This window comes from Tiliqua scincoides, chromosome 1 (genome assembly GCF_035046505.1).
Source record: "Tiliqua scincoides isolate rTilSci1 chromosome 1, rTilSci1.hap2, whole genome shotgun sequence".
NCBI classification, from domain to species: domain Eukaryota; kingdom Metazoa; phylum Chordata; class Lepidosauria; order Squamata; family Scincidae; genus Tiliqua; species Tiliqua scincoides.
The window spans coordinates 159,607,611-159,617,521 of NC_089821.1; the positions used below are offsets into that span (position 1 = coordinate 159,607,611).

Genomic DNA, 9,911 nt, shown 5'->3' on the forward strand with positions numbered 1-9,911 from the left:
TAAGGACCACCACTGGTTTGAGACAACAAATCTTTTGTAATATACTGAAGCACTAGCTATGGATTCTACCACTGAATCTCAGTCCCAAGGTGATGGAACACCACCTGTAATGGGCTCTGTATATGCTGTGCTCTTGTAACAAGGATTTCTCAGGCACTGACATACTGTAGCGCTTGATCAGATAAACACTCCCCTCACCATGTTAACAACATCACTGTGCTACAACACCATTGTTGCAATGAAAGCAATGACAGTAAAAAATGGCCCTATCGAGAATGGCTTGGTGGTGATTCTACAGAAAATAACCACATACCAGGGTCCACTAGTGCAGGGGTGCCCAAACCCTGGCCCTGGGGCCACTTGCGGCCCTCGCGGCCTCTCAATGCGGCCCTCAGGGAGCCCCCAGACTCCAATGAGCCTTTGGCCCTCCGGAGATTTGTTGGAGCCCACAATGGCCTGACGCAACTGCTCTCAGCGTGAGGGCAACTGTTTGACCTCTCGCGTGAGCTGTGGGATGAGGGCTCCCTCCACTGCTTCTTGTTTCACGTCTGTGATGCAGCAGAGGCAGCAAAGGAAAGGCCAGCCTTGCTTTGTGCAAGGCCTTTTATAGGCCTTGAGCTATTGCATGACCTTCATTCATTCATAGAAGTTCATCTTTAATATATTCGTTTATGAAAACTTATGTAAATTTATTCAAATTTTCAATGTAAATTAATTCTTTTTTCCCCCCAGCCCCCAACTCGGTGTCAGAGAGCTGATGTGGCCCTCCTGCCAAAAACTTTGGACACCCCTGCACTAGTGTGTCATAACAGGGGCCTTCAAAAATTAAACTGCTATGTTAGATGCAGCCTCTCCTCTGTGGAGGAGGCCTCATGCAGCACTGATTTCCACTGATGTTCCCAACAACATATGGGCAGTGACACTATCCTCAAAGAAAGATGAACCCAGATTCTCTGCAGCCTATACTGCAATGTAAAAGTGCTGATGAGACTCAGAAGAAGCACTACCATCGATCAGAAAACACGGTCCCATCCCCAAACCCCAAACAACTTGGCAAAGAGAAAGGTCATGGTGGCACCATTAACTGGGCCATCCACAACTACAGGGTAGATTTGCCCGTTGTTAAGTGACCTGCCAAAGATCAGTATCATTCTTGATATAAAAGAGTTACATGTGCTTTTATTCCAGGAAAAAGTGCTCTGGGTTCTCAAGAGTTTGGGAGACTGTTCTACAGCAATTCTAAAAGAAAGGAGCAAGAACGGTCTGGAAGAAAAACATTTGCAATCAGCAGCATTTTGCTACTCCTTTTGAACCATTGCCATTTTAGTCTTGGCAATGACTGTAGTGCTGAATGACTGGCTCTGCATTCAGCTTTTCCTCTTCTGGCATAGAGCAATTCTCAAGACAGAAAGAAAAGCAGGAGAGAAAGGAACCAAACATGGTACGTTGAAAAGCAACCTCAATGCATTTACAAAAGAGGATGCCAAAAATAAATCTTGAAGTTGCCCTCATCTCCTCACTTTTAAGAAACGATAGACGTTGAAGAGAGGAGCATTAACCTGGCCCTTCCACAGAGGAATACTAGCAAACCTTACCTTCACCCTGCAAAGGACATAAAAACAAACTAGACTCAAGTGTACTCTTTCATTAATGCAGAAGTTGTCTGTTTAACCATGTAGGAATTAAGGTGTGCCTGTAATTTAGAAATACAATTATAGATAATGTGAAAGGTAAAAAGCAATTTGTTTTGACTGCTCATCCCAGGAAGCAAGCTAGTTATTAGAGTGGTGGGATAGCTTATATCTGAACAAGTGAGTGCTTGCTTCCTTCACCTCAACGCCAAGCCCAAACCCACTGACAGTGTGCAGTTGTGTACTATTCTCTCTCTTCTACCAACACTTGGAGGAAAACTTTGGTTCCAGACAGTTTGGGGGCTTTGAAAATTGTCTTTTTCTAAAATCCTGTGAGGGATCCCAAATTGTGGGAACCCATGGCTGGCCTGGCCTGACTTTTCCCTCATTTTCCTACCTAGCTTAAGCCCAGTTTAAGAACCCCCTGATTCACTGTGGTTGGCTGTTAAAAAGCAATTGCTAACATTTTCCACAGCACACTTTTGCCTTGTGTGCGACTATTATGGTGTGCCACAAGTTTGAGGCACAATGTTACTACCAAAATAATTAGAGTATTCAATGACACAGCTGCAGGCTTGGTAAGGATCCCAGATTCCTTCTGCATCGTCCTGTTTCTACAGCCAAAATTTCAAACAAAACAGTCCTCATTCCAATACAGTCCTTGCATTTGTTTACTGAACATGATAAACAACTGCAAGAGCATGTACAGGCATGTTTGGAATTACTAGCATTTTTAAAATCCACTAACACTCCAAACTCTTCAGAAGAGTTCTTGTTTGTTATTTGGTTACATAGTCCACAGATAATGGTATTTCTTTAAAACATAAGTGCTCTAAAACCACAAAAGTGGTAAGTACAGTACTCTTGGAAGCAAGGGCAGGCAGGAGTACAATCCACTAGAGCATAATGAGTGCATAGTACCCCTTCTCGTCAACGGAGCTTTGTTTACAACTAAGGCTCTGTGAATTCTGCTTAGTGGTTCTCAAACAGGAAACTTCCATGTACAATACACACTCAGGCTTTGAAAAATCCTCCACAAAAGTTGCAAAAAACAGAGTCATTGGTGGCTGAGCTTGGCCAATACCATTCTGCTAAGGTCAAAAAAGTCAAACATGAATCATAATGGGTGAGTCAAAGGACAAGATCATATCACCGCTCATCTGGTGTGTCTCTGAACTTGAGTCGAGTCTGCTTCCTACAACACAACCACACTGTGTATTAAGAAACCTGAACTTCACAGTAGCTGAAAGGTGTGCTTTCGAGTTGAGTCCTATGCCCAAAGATGGCAAGAAGAACCATGGCACTCAGGAGGACTTACTTCCAAGTATACATGTAAGGAGGGGCTGTAGCCCAGTAGAAGAGCATCCACATTGCATACAGAAGGTGCCATGGCACCTCCAGGCAGGTCTGCATAAAGCTCCTGTCTAAAACCCTGGAGAGCTGCTGCCATCACTGTAGATAACACTAACCTATAATCTGACTCAATATAAGGAAGCTTCCTATGCTCCACTGTAGAAGATCTGGCTGGAAAAATGAAAAGGCCGGTATGCTAAGAAAGTTAGGTGCACTTCTCCTAGAACTGTTATTTGTTCTATTTATAGCCCACTCTTCCTGCAAGCAGTTCAGGGTGGCATACGTGGCTTCCCCCCATACCCACTGCATCCTCACAACAACCCTAGGAGTTGACCATGCTGAGAGAGAGTCACAGGCCCAAAGCTACCCAATGAGATCCATGGCTAAGCAAGGACCTGAATGAACTGGATTTTAAATCCAACACCATTGCCACTACACCACACCAGCTATTTGCAGGACATCTCAATTGCCATTAACACGTCCCATTGATTTCAGAGGGATTTAGACATAATTGACTGTCCCTGGATTGCTGTAAAAGTGCATCATAAAGTATAGACCACTATTTTTTGAACAGTTTATCTACACAGATTAATTACAAAAACCAAGCTACAATAGAAGTCCTAACAATCACCTGTTACGGTGATATATCTCATGATATAAATATTGACCAATTGTCTAGCCTCTGGCATTAAAGTTGTTTAAAAAGGTTAAATGCAAACAAATAATTAAAGCATAGGAACAGCAAAAAGTAACCAAAAATTCCTCTTATTTTCTTTTTTCTGTACTGAGAAATCAGCAGATTGTTAATGAAACAGTAAGCAAATTCTCTCCAGTTCTACATCTATTTTCCCAAAAGCACAATCCTGGCAAAGATAAACACTTTTAAATCCTATTGATTTTAGTGGCTGATTCAGACATGTGCTGAATGCTCGCCTATGGAAATCATGGGACAACTTTAGCTAGATCCCGCCCCAAAACTCTAGTTAGCGTTCTGCTAGAAATGCTGACAATAGCTTCATGAAAGTGCTTGAACACATTCTGGTGATATTGCCTTTTGCGGCACTGAAAAAAGATTTTTATTATTAAAAAGTGGGCTTCATCAACAGACACATCAGGGCAAACAAATTAGATTAAAAGTAGGGCTGGCCCAAGATCTCCTGAAGCCTGAGGTTGCATGCCATATGCTGTCCCCCTTACCTGATGATGTGCCAGCCTCCATTTCTCCCTCTGCCCAATGCTCTAGATCAGCATTTTCCTGCCATCCATATTTCCTCTTCCTCTCAGTCTCCCTCTTCCTTTTCCAATCCAGTGAATGGAAGGAGAAGGAGGAGGCAAATAGGCAGACAGAGATAGGCGCTCCCCCCTCCATCAATCTGCTGCCAGATGTGACTGCTTCACTTGGCTTTCTGGATGGGCCCAGCCTTGATTAAAGGGCTATTGGGCCCAAAAAAGTATCTACCAAACTCTGGATACGCAAATGCCCTGTACAAATGGTACAAACACATCTAACGGTCTCTATGGGCCATTCCTCAATTTGCATTAGATAATTGTGCAACTAAACAGAACACACTGATCAAGAGGGCACAGGAATCAATGGCAGAGTAACAATTTCAACACTGTCACAACAGAGACTCTGCCAAGGCCTGCAATCAGCACCAGGTCTGCAAATTTACCATCACAGAGACTTGAGAATTGATAGCCATGGGTTCCCCCCCCCCCACACTACTGAAGGCCACCATCCCACGATGCCTCAATAATGCACATTAAATTGGCCACAGAATAGGAGAAATGGAAATTATTCCTCCACTGCATTTATTTTCATATCCAAGCTGTTATTAAATTCAAATTAATATCAAGTTGCAAGAGAAGGGCAGACGAAACAATTCCCCGGAGATGCTAGCAGGGAAAGATGTTCCTTTTCAGGCGACACAAATGCCCAGTCTTGTCCAGGTCAAGAAAGGACAGCTGACAGAAAGCAAAGTTACACCCTTGCCTTCGCTTAAATACCACAAACATTTTTATTTAAACAAAGCAGCCCACCTTACTGGCAAGATTAAGTGCCTATCAATATTACCACAATTATCCTACATTTCCTCCCATCTGCTCAACAGTTCCCCCCCCCCCATAATATCCTTCATCAGTTCTGTACCTGTCCTTGCTCCTCCTCCTGTCTGCAACAAGGAACATCAGCAGCTTTCCCAGGGAAACCAAAAGGCTGTTGTCTGTACCTCTGCTGTCCTCCTCCAGGGTGAGGAGCGACAAGATTATGCAAGTGGGAAAGTCACTCACAGGCAAGAGCTGTGCACTGCCTTGCTTTTGTGTGCAAACAGGCTGCTGCAGGGATGTCAAATCATCCCACATCCGCAGCCTGATACCCGCCCTGGAGGAGGAACCTAGAGAAGACAGGCAGGAGAGCAGAGGGGGAATCAAGGGGAAACCAGCACAACATCACAAGGGCTGCAGCAGCCGTCCCAGGACAGCTACAGAGGGGAGATCTTTCTGCTACATCAGAACTGGTCTAAGATGTCCTGGCGCTGAAGGCAAACTGCCAAATTCTTCCCCCCTCTTATGCAGTGATGTGACAGATTCTGAAGATGTGTGGTGGAGGCAAGTGGGACAGCCTGAGGTGGGTCCCCCTGCCTAAATGCTGCCTGACACAACTGCTCCCATTGGCCCCATGAATAGACCAACCATGTGTTACATCCACCTTTATGTGTACCTCACTCTTCACCCACCTCATCTCTCCTGCTCCCCTCTTTCTTTTTTTTGCTGTGTGTATTTGTACACTGCAAATCATAAACTCACTGAATATGATCACATTATCACAGCTGATGAGTGACAAATGCTGAAAAAAATGGGAAAAGGTCTACCATGAGAGCTACACAAAATACAGAAGCAGGATCAAAGTAACATTAAAATATAAACTTTGGGAGGCATTCTTTTGTAAACATAAATAAAATTAGTTTCATTCATAAAATGTCCAGAGCACAGAAAAAAAATATACTGCAGCATTTGTTTAATATGTAATCTGATTATCTCTTTTATTGTGGGTGTTGTATGTCTATTTGAGATCATGTAAGAGTGATGGTTTGTTGGAATTTTTATTCCTTCTACAAATTTAAATGCAGAGCTAGAAGAAAGACAGGTCTGATTAACATAATTCTTTTTATCATATGTCTGGTTAGAGTTGACTTTCTCACTGGATCTGCATACACTGCTGAACTGCATACAACTGCTGAAAAGTGGTTGCAGCGTAGAAGCCTGAAGAACAAAACAGGGGGACTGATATTTGCTACTCAAGACCTGCCATTACAAACCAATGTTATGAAGGCAAAAGCAGGAAAGATCTTGAATGATGCCATGTGTACGTTTGGTAAATTAAAAAAATGACATGACTGATCACAATGTAAGTGGGTGCAGCAAAATTGCACAAGCGATTACAAAAAAAAACAACACCATAATAAAGTTGCAGTGTGATGCTCCACTGGAATTTGTGCAAGAAATGTGGAATAACATCAGTAAAGAAATGGTGAGAGCACATGGCTGGAAAGGTGGTAAAAAAAATGAACAGGTCAAAATCCTGTGGGACTTCAGAATCCAGACAGATAAAAAAAATTGGAACATGACACACCAGATATATGTGATTGAGAAGAAACAAGCGATGCTTATTGATGTGGCCACTTCATGTGATGATCCAATGGAATTACCCCATACCCACAGCGCATGTCCCTGGTACAGGTACACACTACAGAGCAGAGAATAGAACTTACAGCCTGTACCTGCACAGTTAAGTGGGAATCAGCACAGGACCTTCTAGTGTTCACATTACACAAAGTTTAAAAAAAAAAAATTCTTGGACAAAAATGTCTGGATTTCAGAACAGTATGGATATTGGATGTCTACCTGTACCACCCCACTCGTCATGGGTGCACATGCACTAGGCGCGATCCACAGGGCCCTCAAGAAATACCTGGCCGTGACCAATTTAGGTATAGACAAGTTAACATCTGGAACAACCGCAACAAGCCACAGTGCTAGTAACACTGAACATTGTATGGTGATACCTCACCAGTTCTTAAAACTCTTGGGTAGAGTTGGATAGTCTCTTGGGACTACCTGCAGGCATTTTTACCTCTAGAGTGGGCAGCTACAGGGAAGTGTCAGTTTTCTAACCCTCACCCCATGACAATCCGCACCTGCTAAAATCCACACTTGCACATTTCCCCTTTTATGAGAGAGAGTCCATCTCGTATTTGCATCAGGCCACTCAAAACCTGATCAGGCACAAAGTGTTTGGTTTTGGCTTGCTTAGCAATGAAACAAAAGCACTCTGCACATGTTAGCTCCACTCGCACCACCACACCACTCCACTCTCTAAGGCAGGGGTCTCCAAACATTTTGACTGCAGGGCCGCATCAAATATCTGGCGTGGTGTGAAGGGGCAGAAAAAAATTTAAATATAAAATTTAAATAAATAAATTAGAGATGGAACTTAGATGAGTGAATAAATGAATGAATGGGCTCATTCATTCAACCTCTCTGGCCCTCAGAACACCGTCCAGACACAATCAGAGCACAGTTCTGGTCATGTTCAGTTGAGTGGGCCAGAGGCTTTCATGGGACAAGAGGTTGGCCGCGGGCCGGAAAGAGGCTTGCTGTGGGCTGCATCTGGCCCCCAGGCCGGGGTTTGGCGACCCCTGCTCTAAGGCAATGATTTTCAACCTTTTTCATCTCATGGCACACTGACAAGGTCCTAAAATTGTCAAGGCACACCATCAGTTTCTGGACCACTTTACAAGGCACACATGCTGTTGGTGGGTGGCTCACATCCCCCAATGGCCCTACTAATAAATGACTTTCCCCAAACTCCCGTGGCACACCTGCGGACCATTCGCGGCACACCAGTGTGCCATGGCACAGTGGCTGAAAATGGCTGCTCTGAGGGCAAAACAGAAAAAAGCCTTTTGACCACAACCAAAGTCACAGCTTGGCCATCATGCTCCCCCTTTGGCAGGGCCCTTCCTTCCCTTAGAAGCTTTGATGCCTTCTGCTTGGCTGTGGCATTGTGACTCAGCACCAGGAGGAGGAGAACTGAGGTGATCCTCCCGGCCAATCAGGGGGCTCTCTGGCCTCAGTCGAACACAGCTGGCTGCAAAAGGCGTGCCTGCAGGAGCTTGTGAGCATAGTGGGTGGTGCGTTGGAATGTGGTTGGCATGAGCTGTGCAGGCACGTGGCATGTAAACAGCTCCGTGCATTGTGTCATGCAAACAGCACTGGGAGGACTTTAGAAAGCGGTGCAATCGTTGGAAAGTGGGAATTAACCTCCAGGCAGGGTAGTTAGCCGCGGTATAGTTGTGAAGGGAGGACAAACACACCCATCATGATTTAATTTTGGGGAAAAGAAAGGATGAGATGGCGTGTTGGCAGCAGTAATGAATGATATGTCCTAACCTGCAGGGAAGTCTCTAGTGCAGAGGTTCCCAAACTTTTTAGCACTGGGACCCACTTTTTAAAGTGACACTCTATTGTAGCGATTTTCAACCTTCTTCATCTCATGGCACATGGACCAGGCGCCAGAATTGCCAAGGGACACCATCAGTATTTTGACCATTGACAAGGCACACCATGCTCCTGGTAGGGGGCTCAAATCCCCCAATAGCCCTACTGATCAATGACCCTCCCTAAACTCCCACAACACACCTGTGGACCATCTGCGGTACACCAGTGTGCCACAGCACAGTGGTTGAAAATGGCTGCTCTGTTGGGACCCACTTAGATTTACCAGACTTTAGAAACAAATAATATTTTATTTATTAATAATAACCAGAAAAAGACCCTCAGACATTTATCTTCCTATAGTTACACATGCTTGCAAAGTGCAAGAGCTGAGCTCTTTGCAGGGTAATTAGCAGTTACAGTATCTAATTTTTGAACAGCCTCAGGGCTTGAGGCAATTAGTTATCTGATCTTTCCATCACCCTTTGGGGACCCACCACAAATCAGGTCGTGACCCACCAATGGGTCCCAACCCACAGTTTGGGAACCACTGCTCTAGTGTCACCTTGAAGACTTAATATATGTGACATGGGTGGCACCTCTTGGATGCTACAATAAATCTGATAATCTTGAAGGCGCCACCAAACTCTTGGATTGTGTTTGCCACGGCAGGCGATGCCTCTGGAGTCTGCAACTTAGGGAGTGATCGCTTGCAGAAAAGCAAAGAGCATCACACACGTCCCTGCTCACTTGGACTGCTCTTGCACCAGGCTGAGCCCAAGCGTATGAAGGTCTACTCAGAAGTAAGCCCCATTATAGTCAATGGGGTTTACTCCCAGGAAAGTGTGGATAGGACTGCAGCCTAAACAGTGCTGGAGAGCTGGTCCCCCCCCCCTCAAGAAAAGCCGCGCTCAGCCAAAGATGACGAGCAGACTGCAACACACGTTGTTGACTTTAGATTTCCGTCAAACGCTTTTTCTCTTTCGCCCTTAGAGAGTGGAGCTGAACATGCGCAGAGCGCTTTTGTTTCACTGCTAAGCAGCTGCAAACAAACACTTTGTATCATCAGCTCGGGAGATGTTGCAGCGCAGCGCAGCCCTCCCCTCCCGCTTTCAGGACCAGCCTTGCCGGGGCTTCCTTCTAGATTGTTTGCTGCTGCTTTTGAGCCATCGTTTGCCCTTGTCTGCTGGAAAAGGACGCAACAAAAAGTCCCCGTGGGCTCAGAGGGGAGGATCGCGACAGAATTGCCTGCTACTGGCTCGCCCCGTCGTTTGAGAGAGGAAAACAAACCAACCCACTCACCCGCCCACCGAGAGAGAGAGAGAGAGAGAGAGAGTTTGCTTGCAGTGGCAAATAGGAAAGGGAAGAACTTGGTCGAAGCCCAGGAACAAAGGACGGGGAGAGCCAACAGAGAGCAAACACCTCAAAGGA

The 9,911-nt window shown here is 45.1% G+C and overlaps 1 protein-coding gene across 2 annotated transcripts in view; it reads right to left on the reverse strand.

Annotated features, from left to right (window-relative positions):
* The window catches only part of LPIN1 (lipin 1), a 46,650-nt gene extending 41,337 nt beyond the window's left edge, over positions 1-5,313 (reverse strand). For both annotated transcript variants that reach the window (XM_066611990.1, XM_066611982.1), the window contains exon 1: positions 5,134-5,313. The gene's annotated coding sequence lies outside the window, so the exon portion shown is untranslated. The remainder of the gene's footprint in view (positions 1-5,133) is intronic.
* Between the last annotated feature and the right edge of the window lie 4,598 nt (positions 5,314-9,911).